Source organism: Neofelis nebulosa, chromosome 5, assembly GCF_028018385.1.
Source record: "Neofelis nebulosa isolate mNeoNeb1 chromosome 5, mNeoNeb1.pri, whole genome shotgun sequence".
In the NCBI taxonomy this organism is placed as follows: Eukaryota; Metazoa; Chordata; class Mammalia; order Carnivora; family Felidae; genus Neofelis; species Neofelis nebulosa.
In genome coordinates this window covers 79,514,809-79,540,680 of record NC_080786.1, presented here as the reverse complement: position 1 = coordinate 79,540,680, position 25,872 = coordinate 79,514,809, and the positions used below count along the sequence as shown (strand labels likewise).

At 47.9% G+C, this 25,872-nt stretch overlaps 1 protein-coding gene and 1 long non-coding RNA gene across 7 annotated transcripts in view; one reads left to right on the top strand and one right to left on the bottom strand.

Annotated features, from left to right (window-relative positions):
- Window positions 1-25,872, bottom strand: part of LPP (LIM domain containing preferred translocation partner in lipoma) — a 682,444-nt gene that overhangs the window by 617,878 nt on the left and 38,694 nt on the right. Inside the window, exon 1 of one of the 4 annotated variants that reach the window (XM_058732403.1) lies at window positions 7,402-7,532. The exons of the other annotated variants lie outside the window; for them this stretch is intronic. The gene's annotated coding sequence lies outside the window, so the exon portion shown is untranslated. Of the gene's footprint in view, window positions 1-7,401; window positions 7,533-25,872 lie in introns of those variants that run through there. 4 annotated transcript variants of the gene reach the window in all.
- On the top strand, window positions 566-25,227 carry LOC131513053 (uncharacterized). 3 transcript variants are annotated; one of them, XR_009262439.1, is made up of 4 exons: window positions 566-737; window positions 8,433-8,608; window positions 12,976-13,299; window positions 24,746-25,227. It is a non-coding gene; the product is annotated as an uncharacterized LOC131513053 (long non-coding RNA). The 3 variants fall into 3 exon arrangements; XR_009262440.1 differs by lacking the exons at window positions 12,976-13,299; window positions 24,746-25,227 and adding an exon at window positions 9,506-11,569 and having other exon boundaries at window positions 8,433-9,208; XR_009262438.1 differs by lacking the exons at window positions 12,976-13,299; window positions 24,746-25,227 and having other exon boundaries at window positions 8,433-11,569.

Sequence of the window (25,872 nt, the reverse complement as noted above, 5' to 3'; positions counted from 1 at the left end):
ACGGGCCGAACACAGGCTCCAGCCTCTTTCCTGTTAACTAAGCAGAAGCCAGAGGCCTATCCAGCACACCCCGTGTGTGCCCAAAGCTCCCTATCACGGAGCTCTTCCGTCCAGGCCTGGTACCATGTGACCGGAGCCTCCAACCAGTAAGGAGCCTGCACTGACGTCACCAGTTAGGTCCTATGGAAGCTTTCCCTTAAAGGAGCCTTTGCAGCAGGTCCCATTTGTTAAGGGCACAGGCAAGATGTTTTTCGCTTCCTGCCCAAAAAGGAGCTCCTGGTCTAGAAGGAGGGATAAAACATAAACCAAGTAGGAGATGGTGAGTACCATGGAAGAAGGACAGGTGATACAAATCCTCACGAGTAACCCTGTGACTCGATGTGATTTCCTAAACCCATTTGAAGGACATGGAACCTCGGGCTCAAGCAGGTTAACTGACCTGGCGGATCACACAGCTAGAAGTGCCACAGCCAAGATTTGAATGCTCAGAATCACCATAGAGCCATATACTCTATTGCCCCACAGCCCATTGTGATGCGAGCTAGCAGAAGAGAGAACAGAGAGATCCTTTCTAGTATGGGGCAGTGTGAACGGTGGAGAATAGATGGTGATCACAGGTCACCTCAGTCAGAAGGTGGCCATCCAGGCAGAAGTGTTTAAGAGGAACAGGAGGTCTCTGGATGAAGACAGAGGAGGACCCCTCAGGCTAAGAGAACAGCATGAGATAAAGCACGAAGGTGAGAAAAAGCAGGGTATGTCTGGAAAATGGCAGGGAACATGGGTGTCTTAGGGATGAGCGAGCCAAAGCCTCACAGCGGACAGGCATTGCTGTCTGACGATGATGGGCCAGGGACCAAGGGCATGAGTTCTTACTTCTAAATGGCAAAATAGGGGCGCCTGGGTGGCGCAGTCGGTTAAGCGGCCGACTTCAGCCAGGTCACGATCTCGCGGTCCGGTCCGTGAGTTCGAGCCCCGCGTCAGGCTCTGGGCTGATGGCTCGGAGCCTGGAGCCTGTTTCCGATTCTGTGTCTCCCTCTCTCTCTGCCCCTCCCCCGTTCATGCTCTGTCTCTCTCTGTCCCAAAAATAAATTAAAAAAAAAAATAAAATAAAATAAAAAAATAAATGGCAAAATAAAGAAATTTACAGTCAGGGACACACAGCTGAACATACTAGGAAAACAATGTTTCCAAGCAGAACAGTGGATGCTTCCAGCTCTACTTGGGGTCCCGTGCTATCGTGCTAAGGCCACCATACATTCACCTTCCAGGATCTGGGCCGGGGTCAGGTCCCTTCTGATCAATATACACAGGAACACTGGCCCCTCTGGAGGTCTGAACTTCTACACCTCTTCTAGTAGATTCTGCCCTCCTTGAGAAGAATCCCTACAGCTCATCAAATGACTCCCAAGCCCTAGCTGGGGCACAAGCACCCGAAGTGGTTGAACGGAGTACAGAGAGCAGGACAGGAGTCATAGAATCAATCTACACTTGATTTTTGGATTCTCCAAGAATTAACAATGGAACCCTGAGCGAGTCCCTTCCTTTTAGAGAAGTTAAATTTCTTCATTTGTAAAATGGAAGGAACCATCCTACTCATATATCTATGAGTTCTTGTGAGAATTAACAACTAATTTGTGAAATTAAATAGAAGGATATGTGTTTCTACATGCAGCCTGACATGTTTAGAATAGGTACTCCCCCTGAAAGCCACCATGATGACAGAGGTGGTATAAAAACGGCACAATCCTCCCGGTAAAGTATCTAAAACTGGAGCTGTCAACAATCCCCCCCCCCCCCCGCCCCCGATGAAAATTGATCTGTATTCCCCCAGGCAAGTCATTACATCCTTTTGTGCCAAATTGTTTTCATCTTTTAAATGACCCAGTAATCCCACTTTGGGCAATATACATAAGGGAATAATCCAAAAGGAAAAAAGAAGGCAATTTGTTCAGAGATGTTATTCATAGTGCTATTTCTAGCTCTTTACATATCCCTCTATTATAGCACTTCTCTCACTGTGCTGTAATTATCCACTCCCCTTCCATACGCCTCCAAATTATCTTTGAATCAGTCCCCAGCACCTAGCACAATGCCTGGCATACAGTAAGAACTCAATAAATGTTTGTTGACTAAATGAATGGGCAATATGAAAGAGATTTTAAAAGAAATTCAAATGAGCAAAAACAAAACACTGCTTTTAAGAGATAATGCTAGAGTTTAAAAAAAAAATGGTAATACGGACGGCAAACTATTCAAAGAGGAGCATGTGAAGACGCCCAGAAGTGAATTTCAGGTGATTCAGAATACGGTCTCTGAGCATCTCCCGGCTCATGCCCAGTGCAGTATAGGACTGCCATGAGACACCCAGGGCATGAGGTCTCATGTGGAGTCACTTTGGCCCGGTGGCCAGAGCACAGGCTCGGTCAGGAATCTTAGATTCCCAGCCTGACTCAGACACAACCTCACACTGACCAATCATCGAACTTCTCTGAGACCAGTTCCTCCACGCCACTGAAACATGGGGGATTTACAGGAAAGCCCATCCCATTTAAAGGAACCACAGAGGGGGAGGCGAGGACTGGCAAGTGTGAAATCAAACGTAAACGAAAGAGGAGGTTTGTGAGGTACGCTTGGACCACGGTCCTCAAGCCAAGGTGGGGCCTTGAAGCCCCAGCTCTTCCATGCCCCGCCCCCCACCCCAAGCCTTCCATTCCCATCTAATAGGGTGGCTGAAGGCTCCTAGCAGGGAATCTGCAAGAGGCAAGAATCTGGATGACCCATCAAGGGAAAACAATATGTTAAATACGGCCCACAAAGTCAGCATCACTCTGAATGTTCCGTATTCTTGGTGGGAAAGAATGCTTTATACAAATACCCAAGGAGAGCGAAGGAAGCAGCATGTTCTGCAGGGCTTATTTTGGGGCGTTCCAGCAGCTCTCAGCCAGGAAGTCAGAGGCAGGAAGCCCCTGCCCTCTGTTCCCCGGCCAGAAGTTCAAGGTTAGAAACCAAAGCAGGGAGCACACAGACTCTTTAGTCTGAATCCGCTGCAAGTCTCTGCACCCCCCACCTCCCGCATTGCACATTTTCACTTCCATCAGGGTCTCCCAGATTCCTTCCCACTGACCTTCACACTACCCTGAAGGAAACTGCCCTGGACGTCCCATAGACAATCCCTCCAAAACATGTCATGAGCCAAGTCACTTCTCTTTGGCCCCATTTCCACCACCCTAATCAAAGTTACCACCACCTCTCGCCTACTGACGGCAAGAGTCTCCTCCTGACCCCCTTGCTTCTACCCTTGCCCCACTCCCTGCAATCCATCCCCCTGACAGCGAGCTGAATGACGCTCCCCATCACCCCTAGATTCGGGTCAAGCCCCTGATCTAGCTTACTTACACCCAGCAGCCCTTTCCCTGCCCTCCTGGCATGCTTCTTCCTCGGCCGCCCACGACCTCCTAGCATTCTGGGCCCTTTCCATTCCTCAAGCGCAAACTCATTCCCACTCCATGGCCTTGGCATTGACCACGCCCTCTGCATGGCTCTTCCTCCTGACTTTTGCACGGCTGACTCCTTGTCATTCAGACCTCAGCTTAAACATCACCTCCCAGATCCCTTCCTCCATTCACTCACTGTCTTAGTGCCCTGTGTGAACCCTCCTAAGTGTTACTTATCATTCCCTCCTATTTACAGGTTCATTTATTATCTACCTTCCCCACACACCCCTAACTAGAATGTAAAGGTCCAAGGAATCATTGTTCCATGTGTCTTTTCCTTCACTCTAAACCCAGGGCTGGATCAGTGCCCAGAACAGTATGAAGCACATAGGTGGGAATCCAATAAACATTTAATAAAATTAGATAATACATACCACCGGTGACAGAAACCTTACCAATTGCTAAAGGCAAGTCGCCCAGCACTGTGGATAACGTCCTGGGCTCTGGAGTCGGATGACTGACGATCAGTAATGCTTGCTACTCAGGAGCTGTAGGAGTTTAGGAAAGTGTTCCCATTTCTCTAGACCTCGCTTTTCTCAAGTAAAATGGGGTTAACAGCACCCGGCTACAGGAGGGCTGGGAGGATAGAAGGAGATTGATCATGTAGAACACCCCATGTGGGCTCAGCACAGACAGAATGTTCCCTGTTGTCAATGGCGGTCCCATCTTACAGGTGGGAAAACTGAGATCAGAAAGCAGCAGCATCACCCAAGTGAAACACTGGGTCAGCAACAGAGCCAAGTCAGAAAATCACAGCTGCAATCTCTGTCCTCTGCTGTGCAGACTAGCTATTCCTTAGACATCGTAATAACAAAAACGCCTGATAGCATGTACCTGATTTATATACTCTGTCTTGTTCCCTAAAGGATCTGCTCTGAAGTACCTAACAGAAATGCATATAATTTGTGATTTTTTTATGGTGAGAAAACTGGGGAGTGAGATGGAAAAATAAGGTGAAGGAAAAGGACAAGGATTACAAAAAAGAAGAGTCTTGGGGTGCCCGGGTGGCTCAGTCAATTAAGTGTGACACTTCAGCTTAGGTCATGATCTCGCAGTTCGTAAGTTCTAGCCCCATGTCGGGCTCTGTGCTGACCTCTCAGAGCCTGGAGCCTGCTTTGGATTCTCTGTCTTCCTCTCTCTCTGCCCCTCCCCTGCTTGCACTCTGTCTCTCTCTGTCACTCAATAATAAACACTAAAAAAATTTTTTAATAAATAAGCATTTAAAAAATTAAAAAAAAAAAAAAAAGAAGAGTCATACATCTCATACCATTCGCCAGAGGTGGGCTTCACATTTGGGTCTAAGCTTCGCAGAGACCGATAGAAAATGGAAGGAAATACCCATATACAGTCCTTTGGAACACTCAGTTACTGAAATGTCACAGCAAGGTGTGAGGAGATATCACCATCCAGTTAAGAACCACCCTAGTTTGTCACACTCTTGCCAACTAAAATCAAATATCCCCTTCCCCCTGACCACACGCGCTCTGAAGTCACACAACCTGGGTTCAGATCCCAGCTCCACTACCGACTGCGTGACTTTGAGCAGCTCAACCCCCCAGGCTCTTCCTCTATAAAAAGAAGGTAAAACACAGCACCTAAGTGGGTCAACAAAATGCGGTGTGTACGTATGTAATTCTGTCACGTGCTACAACACAGATGAACCTTGCAGACATTATGCTAAGTGAAATAAGGCTGCCACAACAGAATCGATACTGTAGGATCCCACTTAATGTGAGGTGCCTAGAAATTCATGGAGACAGAGGGCAGAAGGACACTTGGCAGAGCCGAGGGGAAGGGGAAGGGGAAGTTAGTGTTTAGTAGGTCCAGAGGCTCAGTTTTGCAGAATGAAAGGAGTTCTGGAGACGGGTTGCAGGACAGGTGGCTACAAGTAACACCCCGGAGCTGTACATTTAAAATGGTTAGATGGTAAATGTGTACTTTACCAAAATTAAAAATAAAGTTAAAAAAAAAAAAAAAACCTACTCATGGGTGGGGATAATAGTGACTCAATGATTTAGGTCAAGTGCTTAACCCAATGCCTGGCATTCAGAAGGCAATCAATTCATGGCAGTTCTCCTTCCGAACAGTAACAGCCCATACACCTGCGCCACCAACCCTAACCTCTTGGTGCCCGTGTCTGTCACCACCATAGCAGGTGGAGGAGGACCCCAAGCCCTGTTGCCTCAATCCCAAGCCTTCTTGCCTCCCACCTGGCGAGCAGGGCTATACGCAGGCCAGCCACCGTCATGGAGCAGGAGACAGGCTGTGCGCAGGGTCCTGGGGTCCTGCCTCCCTGGCATTCTAGAGCGGCTTAGGGAACTGCTTGGCCTCCCTTCAACACTGGACAGACTTGGGTCTCCGAGCACTTCCCTGAGCTATTAGGATCCGCCGCCTAATGCCACCGGTGTGAAAGTGCTTCCCCGAGACACATCTCCAGCGTCTTCCCTGAATTGAAGAAAAGTGCCCCCAGGTTCACCAGAACCCAAACTGACTGCAAAGAACTACTCATGGCCGTGTAACATCTGGCGGGCTGTTAAGAGAGGGTGGTGCCCTCTAAGTCTCTCTTTAAAGCTGTATCAAGGCAAGGAAGTGTGTGTACGTGTGTGTGGGTCTATGAGTGTGCGTCTATGTGTATGTGTAACCATGTGTATGCCTGTGTGTGTGTCTATATGTATGTGCACCTATGTATATGCCTATGAGTGTGTGTGTCTGTGTGTGTGTGTGTGTGTGTGTCTGTCTATAATATGTGTCTGTGCCTGTGTATAAAATCCATTCAGAGTCAAGCTCACCTTTCAATGGGAATTACACTGCAGCATTCTGACAGCTAAGCAAGAAAGTCCTCCCTGCTCAGTCTCTTTCAAGGTCTGTGCATAACTTCTACCCTCTGGGAGAAACTGAAGTAGGGGTCTCTGTTCCCCGGTTCTGCATTTTGGACAAGCTATCACTCCCTTCTAGGAAATCAGGAAAGAAAAAGATCTAGAAGCCAAAGCAGGTCAGAAGGCAGCAACCCACATTCAAATAACATTCACATGACCGAAAGCAGAATAAGTAGAAAGCAAAAAAAGGGGAAAAAAAAAAAAAAAAGAAAATTTTACAAACAACAAAAGCCCATGTAACCTGACAGAAAGAGGTCTGAACTGGGGCAGTTAGGTGCTAGTTCTCAGTCTCACCAATCAGATCAGTAAGTGGAGGCAACTCTGGCATCCAGAGTCCCCATTTCCTCATCTGCAAAATGGGCACGCTCTTCTCCACCTCTGCCTGCAGGGGCAGCTGAACTGTAGCGGAAGGAAGAACAATCGAGAACCAGAAGCCCGGGGGTTCTAATCCCACCTAATCAGCCCTGTACCTGCAGGGTGAGTTAGCTTAGCTCCCAGGCCCTGCATTGCCCACCGTCCTGCTGCAAAAGGAGGCCGACAAGCCAAATCATCTCTAAGACTCCTTCCAACCCACACAACGTCCTGCACACTGGGTATTTATTCCAGACCGTGGATGCCATGCAAATGCTGCATATATGGCCACATTTTTATGCCCCTAAGGCCAACCATAACTCTGCTTTTCAAGCTAAGACTACCCCTCCCCAAGTGTCCACGAACGTCCTTCGGGCTTGTTGCTCTAACCCTAGCAGACAGACAGACGACGACACTCCCAAATTACCTTCCTACCCAACTCTGGCTAGGCCTCAGGTGGGAGGAAATATCTCTCATATTTTTTTTCATATACAAATAGAATTTTCCCTCGGGCAGAGTCCGCCTCCAAATCCCACAGAAAGAAGAGCTCCCCTGGGAAAGCAGCTGTCCACACCCCAAATTAAAGTGGCCAGTGCTCCCAGCAACATGTCCCATCACCCTGCAAGCCCCAGGTCTGCGAGCAGAAAGGCCATTCGCTCTGTCAATAAGGATGTACTCACGTGAGTCGGGCCCCACAGGCAGCTGGCCCTCCGCTGGCCCTCACTCCCTCTCACACACCCTGAGTCCCACTGCAAGGAGGTGGTCCCAAGGCCCGAGGGGAACAGCACTGAAACATTCTCTCCTCAGCTTCCAGTACAAGGGGCAAAGGAATGGAGGGGACGGCAGGGGGGAGGGGGGAAGGGGGCGACTTTGTTTCTGGAAACAAGAATTCAAATCCTGCTTCTCCTAAACCCTGAGTCACCTCCTCCTCTTCCAATAGATCAGTGTGGTGGGTAAACATTTCCATATATGGAGAAGCAGGCTAGAGGATGTCAGAAAACTCACCCTTCTCTCCTCTGGCACTTGAAGAACATGCCCCCACTTATGACAGAATTCCTTAATCGGAGTAGATGATTAACCCCAAAAGAAGGAGAGTCTCAATCTGCACAGGCTGACTGTTACAGGAAAAAGGCTCCCAGTCCAAACAAGGAAGTGACTGGTTTGCAAGACTTTAAGTTCACCTGAGGAATGGGGCCATCTAGAAGGCACTGACATTTATGGAGTCAATCTATTCATCCAGAGGAGGAGGGTGGTATCTGGGGGAGATGTACCCTAAGCGGCCACCAAGAATCCAATCCACAAGTCTTCTGATGGCAGATGAGCCCTAAAATAATCCCCACCCTTGGCCCCAATTCCCGGACTCCCTTGGGCCAAGAATCCTCCTGGGAACGTAGTTTCGCATGAGTTACTCGTAGGACAGATACCAGGCACAGAAACCCAGAATAAAACCAGACTTTCAGAAGAACACTGTTGAGGGGGAAGGAGGGCCGAATGCCCAATTTAATTTGTATGATTACTTCCCATCAGAAGGTCCTGAGAAGTGTTTGAGAACTAAATCGAACCAGTACAGTCAGTCAGGAATGGATCTGGTCTAAAAAGGACTCCAGACTGAATTAGCAGAAGAGAAAGGAGAGAGAGATGGGGTGCGGGGGAAAATGGTGGTGAAGGGGAGGGGGGGGTCTACTCATCCCAGTGGTTCTGTTTCTTACAGGGATCCTGTTCTACTGTTGGCTGCAAAGGCTTTCTGCGTGCCATGTACCAGTTTTCCAGAATCACCACCCACCTCCTGCCCTGAACCATGAGGCTGCTAGTTCTCATCCCCGGGGGAATCTTCAAGCAATAAACAGCACTACTCAGAGGGCCAAGGCACCCAAGCCCTAAACCCAGGTCAGCCCACTCCTTAAGATTTTGGAAAAATCAGTTCTCTTGGGGCTTATATTCTTTCATCTACAAACTGGGTCAATATCACAAAACTGTCCGACTACGTGTGCTAAAAGCAGCTTCTACTTGGTCTATCCAAATAGTCACAGCACACTTATTCTGATTACTTGTTTTATCTTTTGGCGAACATGCCATAAATACCTGAAAAGCAGCAAGCATTTCTTATTTATTGCGTGTTTAATAAATGAACACAAATATAAGTGATTATTAAATGAGGTAGGGAAACAGGATCAGAGAACCTTCCGGCACATGCCAGGACCATAACTCAGCACAGAATTCCGGCCACTGCGGTCCTCCCCAGAGGTCCCAGAGGCAGCCTGAGGAGGGTAAAAGGATGATCCTCGTTTGTAACTGAGAAGACTGGACATGGAGCCCTGTGACTTGTGGTTCTGTAGAAAGACTGTCATCCTGTCAGGAGCTCAGAGTCCCTTCCAATATTCCAGCAGGAACATACCAGCAGAGGGAAAAGACATTCCATGGAAAATAGCTGCCCACAGATGGCCTGGGAACTCTGGAAACCGCGGAGTAAGCAGACTACAGGGATAGGTATGAAAACCAAGAACAAAGAGTCTATGTCTACCCTCCATTTTGCAAAATAGCACTTGGAGACCAGCTTCCATATTCACAAAAGGGCCCCTCATTCCTTAATGTATGTGTGCCTCTCTTCCTCTTGACTACTGCGAACCACTGGCTCTGGGATCTTGAGAGGAGAGAAGACCACTAAGCCCGATGTCCCGCCTGATTATAAATCCCGCCCCCCCCCCCCCCCGCCGGTGTCCATGACATCTCCAGTGAGGTGGCGACCATCATCTCTTACAGCTGCAAATTCCATCTTTCCAACAGAAAGTTCTTCCTTATATGGAAACCAAGTCCGGCTCCTGGCTTTCCCGTGCCTCATTCTGCCTCTTCGAACCATATGAACAACCGATGTCTGTTCCATTGGCTTGGAATTTTTGTGGGTGAATCCGGATACAGAAACGAAGCTGCCCAAGATCTCAACCCTCAGTCACTCCGGCCATTTCCTGACCATATCACCCTGCTCGCTCCTAATGTATCTGGTACCACCTTGAAATCCATCCTTTTCAGGCTTTTCCAGGAAGTACTATTGCTAAGCAGTCCATTCTGCACATGGACCCCTGGCCTTGTGGACTCACAAGACGTGCCCTGTGAAATCCCAGTCCCTGAGAAATGAGAGGAGAGACATCTTCGAGACCATTTCTTCGGCCACATTCCCACCCTTTGTGGACAGAGCTCAGGGATGTGGATCCCATTCCCGGCTCCCCATTCCTGGTCTCCTGTCCTGCCAGACCTAGCATTGTCTCCAGGACACATGGCTGTTCCAAGGAACATTAAGAGAGAGCTCTGCAGGAAAAGAGGGCCTTGCCAACTCAAACGCTCTCAGAATAATAACCAAGCAGCCTGCAGGCAGGACAGCAGTGCCAGCTTGCTGATCGCAGGGCTAGGAGCTCGTGATCCCTGACTAACTACCCCGGCACCATTCTGGACTTCATTGTCTTTACAAATCAGGGGAAAAAATGTTCTTTTGTGCTGCAGTTCTGATGGCACGGCTTGGAGTCAGGGCACATGCAGCAATGATGCCTCACATTAGCAACATGCTTTACTAATTGATAAATGTTTTCCCAGACAGTCTCATTTAATCCCTACTGGCAACTCCACTGGGAGTATTGTACCCAATTATGTGACAGGAAAACTGAGGCTCAGGGAGGCGAAGTATATTCCTAAAGTCACACCAATAGTAAGTAATTAGAGGAACGCTGGTTTAGAAGTTAGAGGACCAACAGTTCCAACTCTGCTAAGTACTAACTGTATGACCCCTGGCCAACTTTAACTTTCCTAAGCCTCAGTTTCTACACCTGAAAATTAGGGATTAAAATAGCCCTTCTGCCTCCTCCCAGAGCAGTTACGAGGATCAAATGAGATAATGAGACTTAAAACCCTCTGGAAAACGGGAAGGCGTTCCAAAAGTGTAAGGGATTATTGTGTGATTACTTGTAAATGACTGTGCATTCCATTACAAATACAAAAAAGCAGTGAGGTCATCCTCGAGACAAAGAAATATTAAGGCTCTGGGAACGAAAGGGAAATGATTTGATGTTCTACAGGTTTCTGTCTGTGTGCTTCTCACTGGTAGCTGAACCTCAGCATCAACTGTCAGATTTTCAGCCGCCAAGTCGCATGTGCCAACAGGACTCTCAAGACAGTGCTCCTTTTTCAGCTACAAGTGAATGCCGGCCCGAAAGGAGGTAATGGAGAGAGGGATGTCTGGAAGACCCTCCGAGAGTCTCAGTTCCGGAAACATGACCTACGACGTTCTCCTTGGAGAAGTTGTTAGAAATACAGGCTCCAGTCCCTCTGCAATAAGCCCACGGGGAAATAAACGTACAGGAACGAGCTATTTACCAGAGAGCACTGAGGAGGCTCCCAAGCATGAATTAATTAAGGACACAGGGTATTTCAAGCTGCAGACACCAAAAAGATGGAAATCAGCAAACCTTTTAACATCCGAACACATCTCACAGAGGCTCAACCTGGAATGCGTGCAGCCCAGGCAACGGAGAGGTGTGCCTGCGTACCAGAGCCCCTGCTGCAGATCACGTGGGGGCGGAGGGGACCCAGGAAGCTCGGAGAGCACAGTCACTGGTCTGCTGTCCTTCAGGCCCCTGCCAACACGCTGGTCATCAGGCGCCTCAGTGTCTGCAAAGGTCCAAGTCATCAACGTCGTGCATGGAAAGGGCCAGATCTGCCCCAGAAATCCATGCCCAAGGCTGATGAGCGCACAGCTCAGTGATGATTATTTCCTGGTTTGCACCTTATCATCTCCTTCCTTGTGCTTCACATTGGAGACAGGCACTAAATAAATTTATCACAGAGGTGTGTGCATACCTATTAAGAGTGTGTGCCTGAATCCCCAGGGACGGTGCAGCAAAGGGCTATGAGACACAACGTGGAACGAGGGGTGGCCTACTCCATAAGTTCAGACTTCAGTAGGGTATCCTCAATGGGAGGCACAGACTTCCAGGCTAGGTATTCAAAGAGGGTGAGACGGGGGCGCCTGGGTGGCGCAGTCGGTTAAGCGTCCGACTTCAGCCAGGTCACGATCTCGCGGTCCGTGAGTTCGAGCCCCGCGTCAGGCTCTGGGCTGATGGCTCGGAGCCTGGAGCCCGTTTCCGATTCTGTGTCTCCCTCTCTCTCTGCCCCTCCCCCGTTCATGCTCTGTCTCTCTCTGTCCCAAAAATAAATAAAAAAAAAAAAAAAAAAAACGTTGAAAAAAAAAAAAATTAAAAAAAAAAAAAAAAAAAACAAAGAGGGTGAGACGGGCACAGTGACAAAGGACAGTCCAGGCAAAAGGAAGGATGTGAGGCCAAGCCATGAAGACCTATGTCCAGTGACCAGCAATGTGTAGGCCACTAGTGGGAGAGGTGGGCAGATGGGTGGAGACGAAAAGAGGTGACTCAGCAAGATAAACCGAAGCCAGATAATTATCGTAGCCTAAGGTGATTAGGTTGGGTTCTATTTCTGAATGCAGACTGGTTTTTTGAGAAGCAAAGCTCTGAGCACACCATGGATCAGGTTTTTGAAAACGGTCTCTTTGGGGGCACCTGGGGGGCTCAGTCAGTTAAGCGTCCGACTCTTGGTTTCAGCTCAGGTCGTGATCTCACGGTTTCCTGAGTTCGAGCCCCATGTCTGCTGCCTCTATGCTGACAGCAAGGAGCTTGCTTGGGATTCTCTCTCTCTCCCTCCATCTCTCTGCCCCTTCTCCACTCACTCTGTCTCTGTCTCTCTCAAATAAATAAATAAATAAACTTAAAAAACAAAAAGAAATAAAAATAAAAACATATATGGTCTCCTTGACTCCTCACCGGCCAATAATAATAACAACAAAACAACTATAATGTAATGAGTGTTTACTCTGTGCTGAGCATTATACTAAGCAGGCTACATACATTACGCCGTCTGGTCATATCAGCTGCCCTGTGAGCCAGGCAGTCTCACTTATTATACAGATGAGAAGATAGAGGCTTAAAGAAAAAGGAAACTGGGCAAGACCCAGAGATAGTAAGTGGAAGAGGCCAGGATTAACTAACTCCCAGTACAGACTCAACCCCTTGCAACTCCAGAATGCGCTCGTCAATTTCTAACTTTCTTTCCTATTGTCCAGACTCTCACTATCCCATTTCTACAAGATGAAACCATCCTCATATAACTATCACAGAGGACAGTCATATATATAACAAATAAAACTCTCTACAAAAACAGCTGACAGTGTTTCTTATCTGCTTCTGTCTCCCCAGAAGGTCCTTGGAGTCAGCAGCCTCGCCTGTGTTCTCAGCACTGTGCACACAATGAACCCTCCATACTTACATGTGTTCAGTTAGACAAAGTCTTTGAAGGCTGGGCCAGGGAAGTAACACAATACTAGCTGTCATTTCCACTCTACTCTTCACAGAATGGAACTAACCTCAGTGAGGTTCCCAAGGTCTGAAGAGGAGACCCAGCCAAGATGAAGGGCGCAGGTCAAAGATCATGTGCATGGGGCAGCCTGAAGCTTCTGCCCCTTCTCAGAGCCTGCAGGACCCTGAACCTGAAGCCAGGAGCCCAAAGGCCCAAAGGAAGAGGTAGGCAGAATGCTTCCTTGAAAAAGGTGGGGAGAACCCCAGAACCCCTCCTAGTGTGACCTGTACAAAGCCACTCCATCTCTCAGCTTTGGTGAATGGATGCACTGGCCTAGCACAGTAGTTTTCAAACTCTTTTTTCCCGGCAGCCATTTTTCCTTTAAACAAAATGCTCTGCAGGTGCTTACTTGGAAAGTAGGTAACAACAGAGCTGGTGAGGCCGGGCTCCAGGGCTCCCCCCGCTCTTCTCCCCTCTTGTGATGCCCCACCAAGCACCCCAACCACAACCCCACTTCTGGAGTCCGGTAGTGCTGTGTGACTCAGGAAAGCACAGCTTGAACACCAGCAGCCTTCTGAGCTCTTCACGGTACCTCGCAGCTCTGACGGTGGTAGCCTCCAACACGAGCTCTACCTCCTTAATTAAGCAGCTCTGTAATTCTATCAGTGAGACAGGGAATACACAGGGTAGCAGGGAAGAAAAAGTTCTTAAATCAGAAAACGTGGATTATAGGGGCACCTGGGCGGCTCAGTCGGGTAAGCGTCCGACTTCGGCTCAGGTCATGATCTCACGGTTTGTGGGTTCAAGCCCTGCGTGGAGCTCTGTGCTGACAGCTCGGAGCCTGGAGCCTGCTTCCGATTCTGTGTCTCCTTCTCTCTCTGCCCTTCCCCCAATAGTGCTCTATCTCTCTCAAAAATAAACATTAAAAAAAATTAAAAAAGAAGGGGAGCCTGGGTAGCTCAGCCGGTTAGGCATGCGACTTCATCTCAGGTCATGATCTCACAGTCCGTGAGTTCGAGCCCCACGCCAGGCTCTGTGCTGACAGCTCGGAGCCTGGAGCCTGCTTCAGATCCTGTGTCTCCCTCTCTCTCTGCCCTCCCCTGCTCATGCTCTGTCTCTCTCTCTCAAAAATAAACAAACCTTAACAAAAAAAATTTTTTTTTAAGAAAACTTGGATTATAATCTATTGAAGACCTGTGTTCTCGGCAAGCAAGTTATCCATCTGAGTTTTCTCATCTTTAAAACAGGAAACAATATGGTTGTCTACCTAATAAGGCTTTTATGAGAACTAATATGCATAATAAGTTGCTTGCTAGAATGTTGCAATAAATACTGTGTTGTGATCCTCTCATCTATAAATTTATCTAAGTTCACAGATGGAAAAGAGGCACTGCTGTGTCCAGAGCAAAGAAGATGCTCCAGAAGTGACTAGGGCTCCACACCCTCGTGGACATTTTCAAACGGAGCAAACAACAGGACAGCAATAAAGAGCCAGAGGGAGGAAAATACTTGTGTCCCAAATGACCCACAGCTCATCTCTGAAAAATTTTACAGCTTGTCTCAGGAAACTCTGAAACCCAAGGCCATTTTAGGCTCTCAAGAAAGTCAACCAAGACAGTCAAGGGTGGAGAAAGCAAGCTTGAGAAAACAAATGACCCAGGTCATTGGCACAGGAGGAAGCGTTAGACTTGGCATCCCAGCCTCCGGCTTCCATACCGACCAGTGAAGGGGCTTGAAAAATCCCATCTGTCTCTGAGCCTCAATTTCCTTAACTGTAAAATGGGGATGAGAACAATCCCACTTTCTACTTGCCCTTAATGCTGCATAGAGCCGAGGAAGTTAATGAGTATGAAACTCTGTCAAAGTTCTCAGCTGTGAACCTATATCAAACTTTATCATTTTTATAATTTCAAGTAACAAGTTGAACTACTGCAGAAAATAACTTCAATGTACCCATAACTTGGGAATCATCCCATCCCATGTTCCAAAAGCATGATTCCCTGTCTGTGGCCTGAGTTTTGTCCCGGGCTCCCTGCACATCTTGAAGCTGCTACCAGCTTAACCCCTGCGTCATCCCAGCACTCCCATCTGATCCCAACTAGTAATCTGAGTTTCACAAAAAAGAACATCCAGTTGCCCCAAGGCCAGCATTCGGGATTTCCAGGACGGGCCCCCAGCCCATCTATCCAGACACATCTCCCATTATATTGCTACATGAATCCCTGGCTCCAGTCAAGAATGTACCCCCAATTCTTCCCAACCCCAAGAGTTGGCCATGATTCCCCCCCGCCCTTATTCTGTGCTTCCAAATCAGAGTGAAAAATCTCTTTACTGTCCAATGGGGAAGTGGATCACTTAAGAGTGTTCTGTGACTGGAGTGTGGTCAACAGAGTCTTTATTGCCCCATTCTTTCTCTACAGTTGGTCCCACCAACTTCCAGTACATAAACATCCACATCATAAGAAGAAATACTACCGTATTCTTTGTCATCAATAAATCTTTTCATGTGCCCCATCTTTTTAAATAATTTTTAACATTTACTTATTTTTGAGAGAGACAGACAGAGCATGAGCAGGGGAGAGGCAGAGAGAGAGGAAGACACAGAATCCGAAGCAGGTGCTAGGCTCTGAGCTGATGTCAGCACAGAGCCCGATGTGGAGCTCGAACCCACAAACCTCGGGATCATGACCTAGCCAAAGCTGGACACAACGGACTGAGCCACCCAGGTGGCCCTCACATGCCCCGTCTTTAAAAATGCTTAAAGTCGTCGGTTAAGCATCCGACTTCGGCTCAGGTCACGATCTCGCGGTCTGTGGGTTCGAGCCCCACGTCAGGCTCTGTGCTGACAGCTCAGAGCCTGGAGCCTGTTTCAGATTCTGTGTATCCCTGTTTCTCTGACCCTCCCCTGTTCATGCTTTCTCTCTCTCTGTCTCAAAAATAAAATAAATGTTAATAAATAAATAAATAAATAAATAAATGCTTAAAGTCAGATATGACCATGACACCCATTTTACAAATAAGGAAGTTAAGGGTCCATAATATAGTAAGTAGCTGAGCCTATAGCCCAGTGTAGGCCCTTGGCTCCTGAGCCTGTGTCACTACCCATTCTCCCCAGCAGCAGAGTGCAATCAAAACCCTTCTATAAAGGTGCTGAGCTGTCTTGTGGCTAGCTCGCTGTGTGCCCCTGCACAAATCACTTTCCCTCTCTGAACCATAACATGAGGACCCCAAGGCCATCCCACACATCTACACCCCATTTCTCTCCTCCAAAGGGTTTCAGAAATGAAACCGTGGAGAGGCACTACCAAGGTAGTGTCTCGCACACGTCTTTGGTCAGTTCCATCCCGAGCTTTCCCTCCCAACCCCCGAAGCTCATCCTGAAAGAAGGAAGGAGGACTGATCTGAACGTCAAAGGGCCCCCAGAACTCTACAGGGCGGCACGTGGCGGCATGACCACACAGACCAGCAAGCGGCTCCCCAAGAGCCGCTGCGGTCACGGTCACGGTCACGGTCACGGCACAGGAAGCTTGTCGGCAAACTACTGGAGGGACAGGCGATTTTTAAGAAGTTTGAAATGCAAGAGCATTAATGCGGAGGGCAGTCTAAGACTCCCGCTCTCCTTCAAGGTGCTTAAGACATCAGCTTCCCTCCGCAGTGTAGGCAATACCACTGAGCACCATGTCTCGTGCGATGTGGAGACAGGATGCGTGCGGCAAGCTGCCGTGTAGTCTCGAGTCCACACGCGGACTGCCAGGCTCGCCTGGGACCACAGGAGCCTACACCTGGCCCAACTTCTGTAAACGACTTGCCTGGAGCATTCATTCACTCAAAAGGCATCACCGGTATCTACTTGAGAGCCAGTGGTAGGAGGAGGTGAGGCTTCTGCTCCGGGTACTTTGCACTAATATCGTCAGAGGCTTCCCAACGGCAAGAGAGTAAGTCCAAGTGCTTTATCTAGTATCCCAGGTTTCTCAATAACTTGGACTCAACCTTCTATTCTCACCATGAACTCCCTCCTACTGCCACTCAGCACACATCCTTTGCTTTTTTTTTTTTTTTAAACATTTATTTATTTTTGAGACAGAGAGAGACAGAGCATGAATGGGGGAGGATCAGAGAGAGGGAGACACAGAATCTGAAACAGGCTCCAGGCTCTGAGCTATCAGCACAGAGCCCGACACGGAGCTCGAACTCACGGACCGCGAGATGGTGACCTGAGCCGAAGTCGGATGCTTAACCGACTGAGCCACCCAGGCGCCCCCACATCCTTTGCTTTATTCAGACTAAACTCTTAGCTTGCACTGTTACCTTTGTTTGACCTGCTACCCTCCCCAGCCCAAGATCAAATATAGATATCCTGCATGTCCTTCAAGGCCTACTGGTCACCCCCAACAGGAGGGAGACTGCCCTTTGAAGAAAGGCAGTTATGTCCACAGTGTTTCACGTATTACAGGACATCTAGCGTCTCGAGCTCTGACCGCGGAATGACAATAGTGTTTTGCCTCCAGCTCTGAGATGACAAAAAAAAAAAAAAAAAAACACCCCACCATATTTTCAACTGCCCCTTAGGGAGGAGTCACTGCCCCCAGCTGAGAACGACCCAACCATGGTCACCCTACATGAAACCTCCCTTACCTCTCAGTGCATTTGAAGCCATCTCTCTTCTCCAAATCAGCTCATCCCGCTCTCTAGCATGTCAGTCATAAGCTTCCTGTAGTCTTATCATGCACCTGACTTAGCCATTCTCTTCCCAGCAAGGACTCCCAGTGGAAGAATCCATGACTTCTCTGCCACAGTGCCAATCCAGCACAGTGTCAGGCTCATAGGAAGTGTGTAATAAACACTCGTGAACAAATTATATAAACAAGACAACTGCCCAGGGCATGACTCCCAAGAGTGTGTAGATGGCAGATACATTCCCTCAGTGGGCTCATCAGAATTCCTCTCCATCTCTAAAGAGCCTTCCTGCACTGCAGAAGCAGACTGCTAAGAACTACATTTCCCACACTCCCTGGAAGCTAGTGAATTCACGTCCAGCAAGAAGATATACTTGTGTGAAACCCAGAGGGTGGAAGTGAAGCTAAAGCTTCCTGCCTCTATTTCTACTGGCAAGCACCTTCTGGGGTGCTAAGAGCCAAAACACAGCCCTATGTGGCAAGCCAGCATTCTACCACCAGCCGGGAGGATGCTGAGAAAAGTCTAGAGGCCCAGCAGTGGCTTCCTAATCCCCTCTTCCTCATCCCCGGATTGTGGTGGTGGAATAAATTCTTAAACTCAATAGCTGCTGATGTAGCCTCCTGTTCCCACTGTTCCAGCCTTTCTAACAGTTTTGTTAGCATCTGTTCCCCCGAATGAATCCCTTTCCACTTAATGATGTGGAATGTCTTTCCTTCCCTTCAAGCCTGAAGATGTAGGAGGGCGGTGGGGGGCGGGGGGGGGGGGGTGGACAGTAGATCAATTAGCTGATGATCCGTTCCTCTCTTTCATGATCTGCTCATGTAAGACCTATGTCTGTCTGTACCTAAGACCTTCCCCTTTGCCTCTGTGAAGGGAAGAAATGTATCTCACTTTACCGCAAGGAGCGTAACAGACCTAAGGAACATAAATAGCAGGTCATAAGCTAATCAGAACTACACAAAGTCTAGCTCCTATAAAACTAAGTGTGTTTACAGCATAACTGCTGACTCTCTCCTGAGAATTCTTGGCTTGACCTCTTTGTTTCCCAGAATTGCCACCGACTAGTTCAGTGCCTCAAAGGCATGCCGGCTGCAGACCTATAGCCCATCTGCTCTGTGCAGCCCCACAGAGTAGGCCTCCAGAAATGTCTGTTCCTGTCCTTGTTTCCTCATTTATAAAACAGAGGCGGCAATCATACCTTCCTCATAGGCGGGCTTAGAGGATTCGATGACTCACGAAGAATAAAGCAGCCAGAACAGTGACGGCTTGCGAAGCGTCGCCTGGTGTGGAAACCGAGAGCAATCTTAGGACACAGGTATAAGCCCTACTTTGCAAATGAGGAAACGGAGACTCGGAGAGATCATGTAACGTGCCCAGGTCAGACAGCTAGTAAGCAAGGAGTGGAGGCAGGATCCAAATCCAGGTCCGTGGCCTTCCACCAAATCTGAAGCTCCTTGCACCTCAGCATCCTGCTTGCCGACATGCACACCTAATGGAAAAATGTATTAAACTGGAGGAGGAAAATCAGCCCCTACATAACAGAACTGTACCTTGGGAGCTCTCTGGGCATCACAGAATGATAAGGCCAATGTCATAAGCCCTGCCCTTCAGCACAGTCAGCTCCTGTGGGTAAAATTAGCTCAGCTCTGCTCCGGTGCCGCCTAGAGCCCCAAGGCAAAACTCACCCCGGGCACAGTGCGGCCTCACCTGACCCTCCCAGGAAGGGTCCCTCATGCACCTCATTAGGGCCTGAGATGACTCATTTTGCTCTTTCCTGTCTCCAGCTGCTGAGGTCACCTCTCTACTATCCAGAAAGACAGCTCCAAAGGAGAAGTAAAGATGAAAATACAAGCAACCATTCTGTATTCCTTTCCCCAGGGCAGTTCCCAAGCAAGGATGGGGTGCCTGCCTGCCATGCCAGCTGTGTACTGGGGGGAAGGAGGCTGTGCTGAGTTATATAACCAAGTTGAGGACCAAAGACACACATTAGCCTAGACAGACTCCTAAGACCGCCCTCCTTCTTTTACTCTAGTGATGACAGTGTTGACTGGGGGAGGGGCCTATTCTGTATTCTTGTGTCTTGTAGAACACAGCACATGGATGGTCATCACCAGGGTGTCCTCTGTATCCTCCCAACCCAATGCCACCAAACTTGAAGGCAGAGCTCAAATGCCACCTCTCCTGGGGCCTCCCCTGCTCCCATGCCTACCTAGCTAGAATTTCCATCACACCCTCTATAATGACTTAGCTCTACCCTTTATTATTTGGCATTTATTCACTCAGCAAATATCTCTTGCACACCTACTTTGGACTTGATGATACAGAAATAAAAGAAATGAGCCCTGATCTCAAGGAAATGCAACCCACTTCGATAAATAGCTGGAAATGGGGGAAGTGGAGTTATCAAGGGTTAGAGGTGTATTCCAAGCAGAGTTGATTTCAGAGCAAAATCTTGAAAGGCACATGGGCGCTACTGTGATAATCTGGGGAAAGGAGCAATGTCCTCCCCAGGGAACAGTGCAGGTTAAAGTCATGGAAGCTACGGAGAATCCCATGGATATTCCTGGAATGCAGGATCTGTCTCAGAGGTTCAAGAGATGATCATGGAAAGAGGCAGGGGCCAAATTACAAAAAGTCTTCTAGCTTATGCAGAGGATTGTGGATTTTACCCAGAATGAAGAAATCCTCCAAGGATTTTAAAAACAGAGATCTGGCATGAATGGATTTGCATTTTTGGAAAGTCACTCTGGAAGAAGGACAGAGAATGGGATGGAAGAAGGTGAGAATAATTAAACCACACAGGCAGAAGATGCTTAGGGTTGGAACTGAGGCAGCAGGACAGCGAAGGGCGGGTAGGAGTCCACCATGGTTGACTCAGTAAGATCAGAGGATGATGACAAGACAGAAAGGCGAGGGGAAGGGAGCAGCCACCCAGAGTGAGCCCCAGTTTCCAAGGTTGGGTGATTGGGTAGATAGATGGTGATATCATTCGCCAGGGTGACAATGCTGAGACAGGTTGAGTCTGAGGTAACTTTAACATGTCCAACTGCCTTTTGGATCAAAAGGCACTGACCTACGTGGGTCTGAAGCTCAGGAGTTCTAAATTGAACGTAACCCCTGGGACCCATGAGCACAAAGACAATGCAGGTGGCCAAAGACAGAGCTACAATACTAACACGTATGAGATGTACAGAGAACAGGAGCCAGCAAAGCAGCTGTGAGGAGAGGCCAGAGAGGCAGGGGAAGAATGAAGGAAGCAAGAGTGGTCAACAGTGACAATACCACAGAGGCCAGAGCAGAGCAGTGGTAAAAAGAAATGAATTGGCCCCCACAGACCTGGGTGAGAACAGCTTCTGTCAGACTGAAATGGGCTAAAAAGCCCAAAGAAGGTAAGGCAAGACAGAGAAGGAAAGGGGAAACTGCACGTCGTCCGAGAAGGACACGTGGGTGTGTGTCTTACTTCCCCTACTAGACGACAGGCTTCCAGAACGGTGCTGTCCAGCAAAAATATAAGGCAAGCCATAAATGTAATTTGTCATCTGCTAGCACAACCCATATTTTTAAACAGCAGGACAAACTAATTGTAATGATACACTTCATTTAACCCATGTAACCAAAATATTACCACTTCATAAGTAATGAACATAAAATTTATCAGTAAGGTATTTTATGTTTTCTTTTCTATAAAGCCTTTGAAATCTGATGAATGTTTCACACTTACAGCCCATCTCAATTCGAACTGCCCATACCTTATATCCTCAACAGCTACATGTCATTCTGATTTAACTATGATGAATCAGGGCTCAGCATGGAAGCTGGCCCACTATAAACCTGACATAAAACAAAAATGATGAAATGAATGGATAGGTGACGGACAGAAGGATGAATGCATGGATAGGTGGATGGATGGATGGATGGATGGATGGACTGTCTGTCCTCCACTGAGAAAATCCGTGAACTCTCCATGGTTTCTTTCCCTCTATCAACTGTATTTTAAATTCCAATCTTGAGTCATGTTGAACCAGAGCCCCGGTTGAGTTTAATATGAATACAAACAGCCTCATTTCCATTCCTTCTCAACTTCTTCTCTTCCTTCAAAAATCACAAATGTTGTCAGTCTCTCTCATTTTCTTAGAGCAAAACAACTCTGTCAAACACTAATCAGAAGACCTACTCCTTAAGGGGCACCTGGGTGGCTCAGTCAGCTGAGAGTCCGACTCTTGATTTCAGTTTAGGTCATGATCCCAGGGTTGTGGGATTGAGACCTGCGTTGGGCTCTGCACTGAGCGTGGAGACGGCTTGGGATTGTCTCTCCCTCTGCCCCCATTCGTTTCCTCTCTCTCTCTTTCTCTCTTGCTCTCACTCGCCCTCTCTCTCTCTCAAAAAACTAAAAAAAAATTTTTTTTAATTAAAAAAAAATAAGATGACCACTCACATATATCTCAAGCAGGCCACTTCACCTCTCTGAGCTTCCATTTCCCCCACCATAAGAATTTAACCTTATATAGTCTGCATATCTCGTAGACTCACTGTACAACTCAAACTAATAAAGACACTAAAATATTATACAGAAGTAGGGGTCCCCCAGAAGTCTCCCTGTATTATCACTATATGCCATACGACCTTGTAACATTATAAGCTTCAATCATGTCTCCACGCACACATTCGTAACAAGAAAAACCCTGCAAGAAAACATCGGTATTTTAATTTGCAACATCACTGTCCTTCCCTTCTCCCTTCAAAAACCACAGGTGTGCTCACTCTGATTTTCCTAGAGAAACACAACTAGGTTTTCCAAGAGTGATCACACCGTAAGGTTTGCCTACAAAGTGAGGCCTTACAAATGCTGGTCAGGGTGTGACCACGCCCAGGGGATGGTGTGGTTGGAGACTTAATCACCCGTCCACAGAGAGCACAGAGAAAGCGTGCCTTATTGTACAGACATGAGTTCAAGTTCAATAGTGAAAATCTTCTCCACCCCACCCAACCTCCAAGAGCTCCATGGTAACAACTATCTGGTTTCACTCTGCTTTTTGAATATGAAACACAGAAATACTGGAGGGATTACAAAAGGTAAGAAGCTGAAATGAGGTGAAATGAGGACTTCTTAGAGACACAGTTGCCAAGTTAGAGAAAAAAAAACAATGAAGACGATCCATTTGTTTCTTTTGTTGATCAGGGTCACCATCCACAGACCCGATGGAAAAACAACCTCCTTCAGGGACGCCTGCGTGGTTCAGTCGGTTAAGCATCCAACTTCGGCTCAGGTCGTGATTTCATGGTTCAAGAGTTCGAGCCCCGCGTCGTCAGGCTCTTTGCTGACAGCTTCTGTGTCAGCTTCAGATTCTGCGTCTCCTTCTCTCTCTGCCCCTCCCCTGCTCGTTCTCTATCTCTATCTCTGTCTCTCTCTCTCTCAAAAATAAACATTAAAAAAAAAGCCTCCTCCAAAACTCTGTGGCTAATCGACCAAGAAGGAGGGTCACTCACAGACCCCTAAGATGAGCAGCGAGCACCCTAATTTAGCAGGAAAGGAACAATAAAAACAAGAAAGATGTGTGGAGGCCCTGAGACGGGGTAGGGGGCTGGAGGGCTGGAGACCATGGGGACACAATACACGAGAGGCAAAGCACAGCCTTAAGTCTTGTTGGTCAAAATCCCAATCTTCTGCTGTTTCTCTTTATGTGATCCCCCTTCTTTAATGTTTATTTGTTTATTATTATGCGGGGGGAGGGGCGAGAGGCAGAGAGAAGAAGAGAGAGAGAATCCCAAACAGCCCTCCTCCATCAGTACAGAGGCTGAGGGAGGGCTCGAACTCAGGAAACTGTGAAATCATGACCTGAGCTGAAACCAAGACTCAGACGCTCGACCGACTGAGCCACCCAGGCGCCCCAACCCCCCTTTTTAAAGCCAAATCAAAAAATTACCCACTGACTGATCCAGCTAAACAAAGCTATTGATATACAGGTTGCAAAGTACGCCAAGGAAAAATTTTAAAAGCAGATAAACTCTGTTGCAAATGTCATTTAATCCAAACTCTGTCCTACCAGCAAAAGATAAATTCTTGTTCCACTTAGTATTTCTCAGCCACACATTCTCCAGGGCCAGTAAAACTCTTGTGGCAAAGCAGCCCTCACAACCAGTTTCCCCCCAGACCATGCACAGACTTATGCCCTCACCAGCCATGTATTAAAGAAAAAACCAGAAAACACTAACATATCGTGGCATGTAATACCTTAAGTGGCAGTGAAAAGCAGGGTCAGTTTATAAAATTTTGCTGTTGCTGTTTAACAAACATTTATCAGGGGGTTGGGGGGGGGGGGGTGCCTGGGTGGCTCAGTCTATTAAGCATCCAACTTTGGCTCAGGTCATGATCTCAAGTCTGTGAGTTTGAGCCCCGCGTCAGGCTCTGTGCTGACAGCTCAGAGCCTGGAGCCTGCTTCAGATTCTGTGTGTGTCTCTCTCTCTGACCCTGTCCCACTCACACTCCGTGCCTCCCTCTCTCTCAAAACTAAAATAAACATTAAAAAAAATTTTTTTAAACACTTGTCCTATGCCAGGCAATTTTCTAAGCGCTTTGCAAATATTAATTCATTTAACCTTCCCAAGAGCCCCTATGAAGTAGGTACCATTATCATTATTCCCATTTCACAGATGAGGAAACTGAGGCCCGTTAACACAGAACTAGACAGTGGCAGAGCTGACAAGTGTACCTAAGCAATCTGGCTCAAGGTCGATGCTCGTGACCATCATGCTTCGCCGTCTCTCAGTTGATCTTGTTTGTCTTCCCCGTTTTTACTGTTGGGGTGGGGTACCAGAACTCAAATAGTACACTCACTATCATCAGCACAACTGATACATTCTCTCCCTGAAGTTACAGGACAGGCCACATCCTAACCAGGAACAGTATTATTGGTTTACTCTGGGAAAGCCCTGTCACAAGACCAGAAACATGCAGCATCCATGTGATCACCATATTATCTCTGTCATTATCAGAGTGAAGAGTGAAGGTCAAGTGGAAGGCTCGGGGACAGGAGGAGATAGACCGCAGCAGCCGTCTCTCCACCAGTGGTCTTGTCGAGGGGACCGGAAGGCACCTGAGCCGAGGCTTCCTCTTCCCTGAGCTCTGCCACTGCTTGGAGCAAGGACTCTCCGGTCCTCATTTTGCAGAAGAGGACACCAATGGCCCCATTTGCTGTTACACATTACACTTCAATGCAAGAAAAACACCGGTTCCTCATAGATGTCACTGCGAATTCATCGGACACAAAGGCTACATGGCGTAAGAGTGGAGCGTTCAGGCTTTGCAGTCAGACAGGTTAGAGTTCAAAGCCTGTGCACGCCATTGTGTGATACGGTGCAAGCCCCACACTGGTTCTGACTTAACCTGTGCGAGGAGGGAATGATGAAAATCCCTATCTCATGGGGTTGCTGGGAGATCAGAGACCATGTGAGCAAACTGCGTGACACCTGGCACCCGGCAGCTGTTATTTAAAATAAAAATGAAGCGGGGCGCCTGGGTGGCTCAGTCGGTGAAGCGTCTGACTTCCGCTCAGGTCACGATCTCACGGTCCGTGAGTTCAAGCCCCGCGTCGGGCTCTGTGCTGATGGCTCAGAGCCTGGAGCCTGTTTCGGATTCTGTGTCTCCCTCTCTCTGACCCTCCCCCGTTCATGCTGTCTCTCTCTGTCTCAAAAATAAATAAACGTTAAAAAAAAAAAAATTAAAAAATAAATAAATAAAATAAAATAAAATAAAAATGAAGATAAAACATGCCTGCTCCTTCCCGGTCCAGATCTGTCCAGATCTTTCCCCTTCCCCTGTGAGAGGGATAAAATGGACATGCGGCCCCACCTCCTTCCTCCCTGCTCAATGGTACCACTGCGCTCACTCACAGTCCCCTGAGCACAAAATCCTTTAGGCCCCAATCCCTCAGTCAGTCAAGTTCTATGTTGTTTCACATGCTGGTGCTCTTACTCATGTTCTCCCTTTAACCTAGAAAGTTCTTTACCATACTCCTATTCATCTCACAAGACCCAGCTCCACATCACTGACTCCGTGAGGCTTTTCCAGTCATTCTCTCCTTTGTGCGTTGGGTGCACATCAACTATTACACTGGTGACAT